Raw genomic sequence first — 13,048 nt, 5'->3', positions numbered from 1 at the left:
AGAAAGTGCCATAATATCAAGCTATACATGGGAGAATATGTATTGAATAGCCCAATGCTTTCCATTCCAATGGGTGGTGCTATTGTTGTACTAGGAGTCCAATGGCTACAATCCTTGGGTACAATAGCTTTTAATTTTCAAGAACTTTTCATGAAATTTTCTTAAGAAGGAAAGGAAGTTGAATTAAGGGGTATCACAGGGAAGCCGTGAAAGATAATTAGCTCTAACGGAATGACAAAGCTTCTAAAGAAAGAACAACCAGGAAAAATTGCACAATTATGTTCGCTAGAGGTTACCACATCGAAATCATCTATTTCTCCAGATCTACAAAAAGTTTTGGACAATCATTCAAAGGTATTTGAGACTCCCAAAGTCATCCCACCTATTCGTGATCATGATCATGCTATTCATTTGATTCCAACAAGTGTTCTTCCAAACATCAGGCCTTACAGATATCCCTATGCCCAAAAGAGTGAAATTGAATGTATGGCTGCAGAAATGCTAGAGGCTAGTATAATTCAACCTAGTCAAAGTTCTTTCTCTGATCAAGTAGTATTGGTTCACAAGAAGGATGGATCATGGCGCATGTGTCCATATTATAGGGAGCTCAACAAGCTCACTATTAAAGATAAATTTCCTATTCCTAGCATTGATGAATTATTGGATGAATTACATGGATCAATTTACTTAACCAAGTTGGATCTTCATTCAGGATATCATCAAATTAGAATGAAGACTGAAGACATTCCAAAAACAACATTTAGAACTCATGAGGGTCATTATGAAGTTTTTTTCATGCCTTTTGGCCTCACCAATGCACCTTCTAAATTTCAAGGTTTGATGAATTCCATTTCCAAACCCTTAGAAAATTTGTGTTAGTATTTTTTGATGATATAATAATCTACAACAAGTCTTGGAAGGATCATGTTCAACATGTTGACAGGGTGCTCAAACTGTTGGAGGAGAAACAATTATATGCGAAAGGATCCAAATGTTTCTTTGGAGTACAAGAGGTGGAATATCTGGGTCATATTGTATCTCATGAAGGTGTTAAGGTAGACCCTAGCAAAATTAAAACCATTAAGGAATGGAAAATCCCCACATCCATAAAGCATCTGCGAGGATTTATCAGGTTGAAAGGGTATTATCGCAAGTTTTCTAAGAATTATGGGAGAATAGTAGTACCTATAACAACATTATTGAAGAAAGATGCATTTTCATGGACTCTAGAAGCAACAAAGGCCTTTGAACATCTTAAAGAGGCAATGTGCCAAGCACTAGTCTTAGCTACGTACGACATCAAAAAAACCTTTATTGTGGAATGTGATGCCTCAGGAAATGGAATTGGTGTTGTTTTAATGCAAGAATAAAGACCCATTGCTTTCAAAAGCTGTCCAATCAAAGGAAAGTATTTACATAAAACTATTTATGAGAAGGAAATGTTGGCAATACTACATGCACTTAAGAAATGATGACCCTACCTTAATGGGAAGACACTTCAAGGTAAAAAAGGATCATGATAGTATTAAATACTTTTTAGAACAAAGAATATCTTTAGAAGAGCAACAAAAATGGCTCACAAAGATGTTGGGTTATGACTTTGAAATCATCTACAAAAAAGGGAAGAAAAAGGTTGTGGTAGATGACTCTCAAGAAAGGATGAGGATGTGGAAGCATTTCTTCGAGCCATTTCTATTATCCAAATAGATTGGATAAATGAAGTAAGAGTTGAATGGAAGAATGACGAAGAAGTGTGGAAACTCATTCAAAAGTTACAACAAGATCCCAGTACATCTAATACATTTAGCTGGAAAAATGATTTGTTATGGTACAAAGATTGCTTATACCTATGTAATAATTCCCAACTCAAACAAAAGATTCTTATGGAATTGTAGACCTATCCCTTAGGAGGGCACTCAAGATTTCTAAAAGCTGACACGGGGTTAAGAAGGAATTTTTTTGGGATGTCCTTAAATCAGATATTCAAAAGTTTGTTGCGGAATGTTTGGTTTGCCAACAAAATAAAGTTGACACAATTAAGACCCCACGTCTATTACAACCTTTATCCATTCCAAGCCAATGTTGGGAGGAGGTTTCAATGGATTTTATCATAGGTTTACCCAAGTCCGAAGGAAAGAGTGTTATCATGGTGGTTGTTGACAAACTTACCAAGTATGCACACGTTTGTGCATTATCTCATCCATTTAAAGTGAGTACAATTTCTACTATATTTATGGAAACAATTCAAAAGAAACATGGAAACCCAAAGATTATTGTAAGTGATAGAGATCTCATTTTCACTAGAAATTTTTGGACAAAATCATTTTCTTGTCTTAGTACTCAGTTAGCTCATAGCTCATCTTATCATCCTCAATCTAATCGGCAAACCGAGATAGTAAACAAATGTTTAGAAGGATATATTCATTGCTTTGTATCTGATAAACAAACACAATGGGTCAAATGTTTTCCTCTAGCTGAATGGTGGTATAACACTTCCTTCCATACTGCAGCAAAAATGACCTCATTTATGGAACTTTATGGATATCATCCACCATCCATCACATCATATTTAAGAGAAAATTATAAGGTTAAAGCAGTGGAAGATCAGATCGAGCATCAACAACAAGTTCTCCAACTCTCAAAGGATAACCTCACTTTGGTGCCGAATAGAATGAAACAACAGGCAGATCAACATCGCAGTGAAAGAAGTTTTGATGTAGGTGACTAGGTATTCCTAGGGCTACAACCATATAAAAAAATGTACTTCAAGCAAGCTAAGAAGGATAATAAATTATCACCAAAGTATTATGGTCCATACAAGGTGTTGCAAAAGATTGCTACTATGGCATACAAATTGGAGCTTCCTGCAACTTCCCGAGTGCACCCAGTTTTCCATGTTTCATGTTTAAAGAAGGTTATAGGTGACAAGCTCCTAGTTCAAACAATAATTCCAGAGCTTGACGAGGAATGAAAAATCATATTGGAACCTGAAGTAGGCACATAAACAAGAACTCGAAAATGATGAAATCGATCAATTTCAGAGTATCTCATCAAGTGGAAGAACTTATTTGCTGAGGATTCCACATGGGAGGATGAGAATTTTATACATAAGCATCCAGAACTACTCAAGCATTGAGGACAACACTTTTTTGAAGGAGAGGGGCATGTTAGGTCCCTATAATACTAGTGATTCCCACATTACTATTGTCATTGTAGCCCTTATTTTTATTGTTGTGCCCCTATTGTCCCCATGTAATGATTGTGCCCCATAGAAGCCCACTATTGTTATTTTTGTGCCCTTATATTATTATTGTTATGTCAGCTTTTATTATATTGTGACTCCTTAGACTCCTATATATAGAAAGGAGGTTTTGTCATTTCTATCATCCAAGAATTGTTCATTTGTGTAATGTAAAGGAGGTTGCCCCCTTGAAGAGGCTGATTTCTAAGTCATTGATCTATATTTTCTATCTTTTTGTGAGTTGGTTACATAACAATTCAAGTGTCCAAATATAGCATGCCATAAAAGAATTGATGGAAATGTAACTTCATCATAATGAGAACTGTATGAGAATTTTTGTGCACGAGTAGAGGTACCTTGTAGCTTTAGAAGTCTTTCTTCTTCTATCCCTGTGATGACAAGTGAGTGATCTAGTTCTTTCCTAACCTCAACCTTGCCATCAAACATATGAATGGACTGTCCTTGCTGGCAGATGTGGACCAAGGATAATAATTTTCTCCTCAACTCAGGGAGATATAAAACATCATATAGAAGAAAGTCTCGAAGACCAAACAATTTGAGCCTGATTGTGCCAAGCCCTGATGGCTTCAGTTTTGATTTGTCTGCAAAGTATATTTCTCCATCAACATTGTCAGTAAATTATTCAAAAAAATCTATTCCAAAATTCATGTGGCAAGTTTCCCCTAAATCACGCAACCAATCATTTTTCCAAGAAACAAGTGAAGCATTAAACAAGTCTTCAGTTACTCCAATATTACAATGTGCCACAACATAGTGAGCGATTCAAGTGCTTCACCTTTCTCTTTGTCATGGGTTTTATTTCCGTTTTTTATTTTTGAGGTTGAGGGAGTAAATACACAGGACAACATCAAAACTACTTTGGAAGCTAGGATCCAGCCCTTCCAACTTCAGAGAGGGATCTCTCTGTAAAATTTAGCTTTGTTTTATGTAAATTTTAGGCTAGTTATGACTGCACTAAATGTTTTAATTGAATTGTTTGGTTGATTTAATTGTTATAATTCCATTGGGCTATGGAGTTTATAGATTCAACTAGTTTTGGCATCAAATTTTAGAGGAGCTTCACAGGGCAAGCTAGGTTGCACTATTTGGATCTTTGAGAATATTAAATGGATTGTGAAATAGCAGAAATGTAAGGTTTGGTAGAAATTTAAGGAGCAATTAAGAATTCCTTAATTTTGCTTCAGCAGAAAACATGAAAATTACTAATAGCCAGAATAGGGTGCTCTAAATAACAAATCCTATTCATCACAATTTATGTTAAGTAATTGAGATATTCAGAATAACTGAGAGAGAGAAACAATGTTTAAACAAATAAACAAAAGAAACACATCACTATTTGGTACACCACATGAATCCTGTGAAAATGTCTCTATATTATTGATGCTCCAACCACTTTGAAAATTACAATATGCAGAGGAATTTACATTCAGAAATCAACATCTATTACTTCAAACTATGAAGTATTTATACAAATTCTAAACTAAAATATCTTGAAAAAATATCAAGATTTGTTTACAAATATCTCAAACTATTTTACACAAATAGAACTAAAATATAGGACATTCAAAACTAATGAATCTACTTGGAACTATATTTTTGGATTGCTAGTGACAAACAAGAGCAATTCGAATTTGATAGAAACTCTTATTTGATGAGGTGGCCTCGAAGTCACTAACTGTATTTGAGCTTTTTTCTCCCGAAATTATGAACAATAGGGTCCAGTCATACCATTTAAGATATCAACCCGAGCTAGTTGTTCGAAAACTGAGAGAGGTGTTTGTAGCTTAGCATCTGAGGAACAAAAATCTCCTCCAGTTTACTAAAATTCATTTCTGATTATCCACAATATGATCTGCAAAGAGGTGACTAAAATAGGACATTGCGCAGCCAGAAAAATAGGCTAAAATGATGAGAGTGAATCTCCCAATCCCTGATAGCTATACGAAAAGTGAGATAGGATTTTGTATTTGGGAATATTATGAACCCAAAATCCTTCCAGTTTCTGAAGGTTCATCTCTGATTATCCACAATATTCTCTGCAAAACGGTGACTAAAACATGAAATTTTTGGAAATTATGCCTTCTAAGAATCATAGAATATCCCAAACAATAACATTTTTTACAAAACTGAGAGAGGTTTTTGTGCAGGAGGATGTTAGAAATAAAAACCTCTTTCAGGTTTTGAAAACACGTTCTCAGTTGTCTATAAACCATGTCTGAAATTATTGTGATGTATAGGGAAAAAAAACATAGTTTAACTGACCATGAAATGAACATATGACGTGGAGGCGTGAGGAGACATGGAGGTGGGGATGATGTGGAGACATTACATGGAGGTGATTGGGGACAACAATCCAAGTGGTAGGTAGTGAGTGGTGTGGGAATGCGCAGGAAGAACTAGTGGGAAAGGGGGAGAAGGTTGGCGGATTTTGGAGGGGGTATAAAGTGGTAAGTGGTATCAGCTGGTGGGGTGTTACGAAATGAGGGGAAGACACCATGTAAGAATGGGGCCCGCAGAGGAATACTGTCTTTTCAAACCCCCACCTCGGCAGTAAAGGTAGGATGGAGAGGGGGAGGCAAAAATAAATGAGGGCCATTGATCGTAATGTGCGTTGAAGATCATGCACGGAAGATGTGCACATTTTAACCACATACGACAAATCTCCTTATGTCCTTATCAATTTTACAATAAAATCAAATTATAGCACCAAGGCCTTGTTACAGTTTATTTAATCACATTTAAATGATGTGATTAATTTAATCTAAACACACTTAATTATTCTCTAATGCTGCATTTTGACTTGCAAGCATATTTTTTATTTTTTCTTAAGGTTTTGACCTTTTTTGAAAATTATTTACAACATGGAATATTATTTACAACATTCAAAATATAATAGTCATCATCTATAATAAAGAAATCCTATAAAACTTATAGGACCCTAACAATGGCTTTAGCTAGGGATGGCACTTCTTGGTGAAGTGTTAAGAACACCATAAAATAGTAGATTGATCCATTGGGCCGATCCCAAATTTGCAACCTACTTTGTCATAAAAATATCTACAACTGATAATCTTCAAACTGGAATCAAAACCATTCTACACATTGAAAACTGAAATACACACTCGAACTGAAATCTGAAATTGCAATTTGAAACTAAAACTAGAAAGAATGCTCGAAAAAGATGCTCAGAGTGCTAAGCTTATTTGCACACTACTACCTACTCTACACTGCTAAAAATTATGTTGAATCAAATAATACAAAATGCCAATGAAGCAAGTCAAGTAGCTGCTAAAACAAGTAGGCCGCTTGACTGTTTGTTAGCACAATCAGAAGGACAACTTGACTTTTTTTTCCATAAAATCAAATCTATAGAGTGCAATGGAAACTGCTGTTGGATCTGATCATGAAAACACGATTGAAAACTTGAACTAAAAAGAACCTCCATGTAGTTTTCTATAGGATCAGTGAAGGCATGATTAATTATTCTACCTTGCAGGCCTTCATTGACTGATTGAACATGGAAGATTTTCATCAGTTTTATTCTCAAGGTTAAACCCTGATTCCCACTGTTCAATTTCAGTCTTGTACTCGAAAACATAATTCTCAGCAATCTGCAAATCAAAAGGCAATACAATCTCCTCTTTTTTTGGAGAAGGAAGATTTTCCAAGAATTATTTATGATCTCAGAAATTATAGGACTGAATATGATACTCCAAAAGTTCAATATCCTTCTCAACTCTTTCAAAAACTAACTCAAGAAAACAAACTTTACTTTTAGGATAAAATTTGCTTAATTTCAAACAACGAAACATGGCCGTTAAAAATATTCATCAATTTGAAAATGAGCTAATTCATCCCTTACTTCTTCTAAAACTTCACAAGGCAGAGGATTTTCCACATAACCTGTCATCTTGTTTAGCAAGAAATCTGATCAACTTGCAGTGGAGTCACCATGAGTTTTCTACAGATCTAGATTCTTTGAAAATGGAGTCTCCATGAAAGCTTTGAGCTCTCGATTCTTTGAACGTGGAGTTTCCAGGTGGATGATACAACCTTCTTGTGTCTAATCACTATCCACCATCAGTAATTAGATCTGGAACTTGATACACTTTTCTGGGCTCTCCCCAGTATGGTCGCCACTATATTTTCATTCTGTATTTTTGAGGTTGAGGGAGTAAACACATAGGACAACATCAAAACCACTTTGGAAGTTGGGATCTAGCCCTGCCAGCTTCAGAGAGGGATCTCTCTGTAAAATTTAGCTTTGTTTTATGTAAATTTTAGGCTAGTTATGATTGTATTGATTGTTTTGATTGAATTGTTTGGTTGATTTAATTGTTATAATTCCATTGGGCTATGGAGTCTATAGATTAAACTGGTTTTGGCATCAAATTTTAGAAAAGTTTCACAGGGAAAGCTAGGTTGCACTATTTGGATCTTTCAGAATATTAAATGGATTGTGAAATAACAGAAATGTAAGGTTGAATAGAAATTAAGGAGCAATTAAGAATTCATTAATTTGACTTCAGCAGAAAACATGAAATTACTAACAACCAGAATAGGGTGCTTTAAATAACAAATCTGATTCATCACAGTTTTTGTTAAGTAATTGAGATATTCGGAATAAATGAAAGATAAAAACAATGTTTAAACAAATAAAAAGAAGAAACACATCACCATTTGGTACACCACATGAATCCTGTGAAAAGGTCCCTATATTATTGATGCTCCAGCCATATTAAAAATTACAATATGCAAAGAAAATTACATTCAAAAATTAACATCCATTACTTCAAACTATGAAGTACTTATACAAATTCTAAACTAAAATATCTTGAAAAAATATCAAGATTTGTTCACAAATATCTCAAACCGTCTTACACAAATTGAACTAAAATATAGGACATTCAACTAATGAATCTACTTGGAAATATATTTTTGGATTTCTGGTGACAAAGAAGAGCAATTCGAATTTGATAGCAACTCTTAATTGATGAGGTGGCCTCCAAGTCACTAACTGTGTTTGAGCTTTTTCTTCTCGGAATTCTGAAACATAGGGTCCAGTCATACCATTTAAGATATCAATTCGAGAAAGTTATTTGAAAAATTAGAGAGGTTTTTGTAGCTTAGCATATGAGGAACAAAAACCTCCTCCCATTTACTAAAATTCGTTTTTTATTATCCACAATGTTCTCTGCAAAAAAAGTGACTAAAACAGGACATTGCACAGTCGGAAAAAAAGGCTAAAATGATTAGAGTAAATCTCCCAATCCCTATAGCTATATGAAAAGTGAGATAGGATTTTGTATTTGGGAATATTATGAACCAAAAAATTCTTCCAGTTTCCCAAGGTTCATCTTTGATTATCTACAATATTCTTTGCAAGAAGGTGACTGAAACAATAAATTTCTGGAAACTATGTCTTCTAATAATGATTATCATATCCTAGACCATAACATATGTTACAAAAATGAGAGAGGTTTTTGTGTAGGAGGATGTTAGAAACAAAAACCTCTTTCAGATTTTGAAAACGCATTCTCAGTTTTATGTAAACCATGTCTGAAATTACTATGTTGTATAGGGAAAACAAACATAATTTAACTGACCATGAAACAAACATATGACGTGGAGGTGTGAGGTGACATGGAGTTGGGGATGATGTTGAGACATGACATGGAGGTGAGTGGGGACAATAGACTAAGTGGTAGGTAGTGAGTGGTGTGGCACGGGAAGAGCTAGTGGGAAAGGGGGAGAAGTTTGGCGGATTTCAGAGGGGGTATAAGGCGGTAAGTGGTATCGACCGCGGGGGGGGGGCGCCTACGAAATGAGGGGAAGACGGCATGTAATAATGGGGCCCGTATAGGAATATTGTCTTTTCAAACACACACCCCCCCCTCGATGGTAAAGGAAGGATGAAGAAGGGGGGCCAAAAATAAATGAGGGCGGTTGATCGTGATGTGCATTGAAGATCAGGCACAGAAGATGTGCACATGTTAACCACATACGACAAATCTCCTTATGTCCTTATCATTTAAAAAAAAAAATCAAAGTATTGTACCAAGGCCTTATTACAATTTATTTAATCACATTTAAATTATATGATTAATTTAATCTAAACACACTTAATTATTCTCTAATGCTGCATTTTGACTTGTAAGCATATATATTTTTTTCTTAAGGTTTTGACCTTTTTTTGAAAATTATTTGAAACATGGAATATTATTTATAACATCAAAAATACAATAATCATCATATATAATCAAGAAATCCTATAAAAATTATAGGACCCTAACAGTGGCTTCAACTAGGGATGGCACTTCCTGGTGAAGTGTCAAGAACACCATAGACTAGTAGATTGATCCATTGGGCCGATCCAAAATCTGCAACCTACTCTGTCATAAAAATCCCTACGGCTGGTAATCTTCAAACTGGAATCAAAACCATTCTGCACACTGAACACTAAAATACACACTTGAACTGAAATCTAAAATTGCAATCTGAAATTGGAATTGGAAAGAATGCTCGAAAAAAATGCTCACAGTGTTGAGCTTATTTGCACACTGCTACCTACTCTACACTGCTGAAAATTATGCTGAATCAAATAATACAAAAATTTCAATGAAGCTAGTCAAGTAGCTACTGAAACAGGTATGCCTCTTGACTCTTTGTGAGCACAATCAAAAGTTCAACTTGAATTTTTGCCCATAAAATCAACGCTGTAGAGTGAAATGGTAACTGCTGTCGGATCTAGTCATGAAAACATGATTGAACAGTTGAACTAAAAGGAACCTACATGTAGTTTTCTATAGGATTAGTAAAGGCATCATTAATTATTTTACCTTGCAGGCCTTCATTGACCGATTGAACATGGAAGATTTCATCAATTGTATTCTCAAGGTTAGACCCTAATTCCCACTGTTCAGTTTCAGTCTTGTACTAGAAAACATAATTCTCAGCAATATGAAAATCAAAAGGCAATACAATCTCCTCTTGTTTTGGACAAGGAAGATTTTCTAAGAATTATTTAGGATCTCGGAAATTATAGGACTGAATCTGATACTCCAAAAGTTCAATATCCTTCTCGATTCTTTCAAAAACTAACTCAAGAAAACAAACTTTACTTTCAGGATAAAATTTTCTTAATTTCAAACAATGAAACATGGACGTTAAAAATCTTCATCAATTTGAAAATCAGCTAATTCATCCTTGACTTCTTCTAAAACTTCACAAGACAGAGGATTTGCCATATAACCCGTCATCTTGTTTAGCAAGAAATCTGATCAAATTACAGTGGAGTCACCATGAGTTTTCTACAGATCTAGATTATTTGAAAATGGAGTCACCATGAAAGCTTTGAGCTCTTGATACTTTTAACGTGGATTTTCCATGTGAATGATACAACCTTCTTGTGTCTAATCACTGTCCACCATCAGTAATCAGATCTGGAACTTGATACACTTTTCTGGGCTCTCCCTAGTATGGTCGCCACTATATTGTCGTTCTGTATTTTTGAGGTTGAGGGAGTAAACACATAGGACAACATCAAAATCACTTTGGAAGCTAAGATCTAGCCCTGCCAGCTTCAGAGAGGGATCTCTCTGTAAAAATTAGCTTTGTTTTATGTAAAGCTTAGACTAGTTATGATTGCACATATTGTTTTTATTGAATTGTTTGGTTGATTTAATTATTATAATTCCAATGGGCTATGGAGTGTATATATTAAACTGGTTTTGGCATCAAATTTTAGAGGAGTTTCATATGGCAAGCTAGGTCTCACTATTTGGATCTTTCAGAATATTAAATGGATTGTGAAATAACAAAATGTAAGGTTCAGTAGAAATTAAGGAGAAATTAAGAATTCCTTAATTTGACTTCAACATAAAACATGAAAATTACTAACAACCAGAATAGGGTGCTCTAAATAACAAATCCTATTCATCACAGTTTATGTTAAGTAATTGAGATATTTAGAATAACAGAGAGAGAAAAACAATGTTTAAACAAATAAACATAAGAAACACATCACCATTTGGTATGCCACACGAACCTTGTGAAAAGGTCCTTGTATTATTGATGCTCCATCCACTTTGAAAATTACAATATGCAAAGGAAATTACATTCAGAAATCAACATCTATTACTTCAAACTATGAAGTATTTATACAAATTCTAAACTAAAATATCTTGAAAAAATATCAAGATTTGTTTACAAATATCTCAAATTGTCTTAGACAAATAGAACTAAAATATAGGACATTCAAAACTAATGAATCTGCTTGGCACTATCTTTCCAGATTTCTGGTGACAAAGAAGAGCAATTCGAATTTGATAGAAACTCTTATTTGATGAGGTGGCCTCCAAGTCACTAACTATATTTGAGTTTTTTTCTCCCAAAATTCTGAAAAACAGGGTCCAGTAATACCTTTGAATATATCAATCTGAGCTAGTTGTTTGAAACCTGAGAGAGGTTTTTGTATCTTAGCATCTGAAGAACAAAAATCTCCTCCAATTTACCAAAATTCATTTCTTATTATCCAAAATATGCTTTGCAAAAAGGTAACTAAAATAGGACATTGCTCAGTCAGAAAAATACGCTAAAATTATGAGAGTGAATGTCCCAATCCATGGTAGCGGTGCAAAAAATGAGATAGGATTTTGTATTTTGGAATCTTATGAACTAAAACCTCTTCAAGTTTCCCAAGATTCATCTCTAATTATCCAAAATATTCTCTACAAAAAAGGTGACTGAAACATGAAATTTCTGGAAAATATTCCTCCAAAGAATCATTAGAATCTCCGAAAACATAATAGTTGTTAAAAAACTGAGAGAGATTTTTGGGTAGGAGGACGTTAACAACAAAAACCTCTTTCATGTTTTGAAAATGTGTTCTAAATTGTATGTAAACCATGTTTGAAATTACTGTGTTGTATAGGGAAAACAAACATAATTTAACTAACCATGAAACAAACATATGACATGGAGGCGTGAGGTGACATGGAGGTGGGGATGATGTGGAGACATGAAATGGAGGTGATTGGGGACAACAATCCAAGTGGTAGGCAGCGAGTGGTGTGGGAGTGCACGGGAAGAGCTAGTGGGAAAGGGGGAGAGGGTTGGCGGATTTTGGAGGGGGTATAAGGCGGTAAGTGGTATCGTCCAGGGGGGTTGCGAAATGAGGGGAAGACACCATGTAAGGATGGGGCCCAATGAGGAATACTGTCTTTTCGGACCCCCCGCCCAATGGTAAAGGTAGGATGGAGAGGGGGGGCCAAAAATAAATGAGTGTAGTTGATTGTGATGTGTGTTGAAGATCGGGCATGGAATATGTGCACATTTTAACCACATACGACAAATCTCCTTATGTCGTTATCAATTTTACAATAAAATCAAAGTATAGTACCAAGGCCTTATTACAATTTATTTAATCACATTTAAATGATGTGATTAATTTAATTTAAACACACTTAATTATTCTCTAATGTTGCATTTTGACTTGGAAGCATATTTTTTGTTTTTTCTTAAGGTTTTGACCTTTTTTGAAAATAATTTACAACATTCGAAATATAATAATCATCAGCCTTAATCAAGGAATCCTATAAAAATTATAGGACCCTAACAGGTTTTACCTTTGGCTTCATTTCTTTCCTACTCAATTCTGTCCCAAGGAAATTTACATGAGGATGCATCATGTCCATCTCTATTTCAACATATGCAATGAAGATTAGACTTTTCTCCTTGGAAATTTCTGCCCCTCCTGCCTCTAAAATTTCTTCTTCGTCTTCCTCT

This window comes from Pinus tabuliformis, chromosome 9 (genome assembly GCF_031772625.1).
Source record: "Pinus tabuliformis cultivar Carrire ecotype Pingquan chromosome 9, CPIR1, whole genome shotgun sequence".
Classification (NCBI taxonomy): Eukaryota; Viridiplantae; Streptophyta; class Pinopsida; order Pinales; family Pinaceae; genus Pinus; species Pinus tabuliformis.
This window is presented reverse-complemented; position numbering follows the sequence as displayed.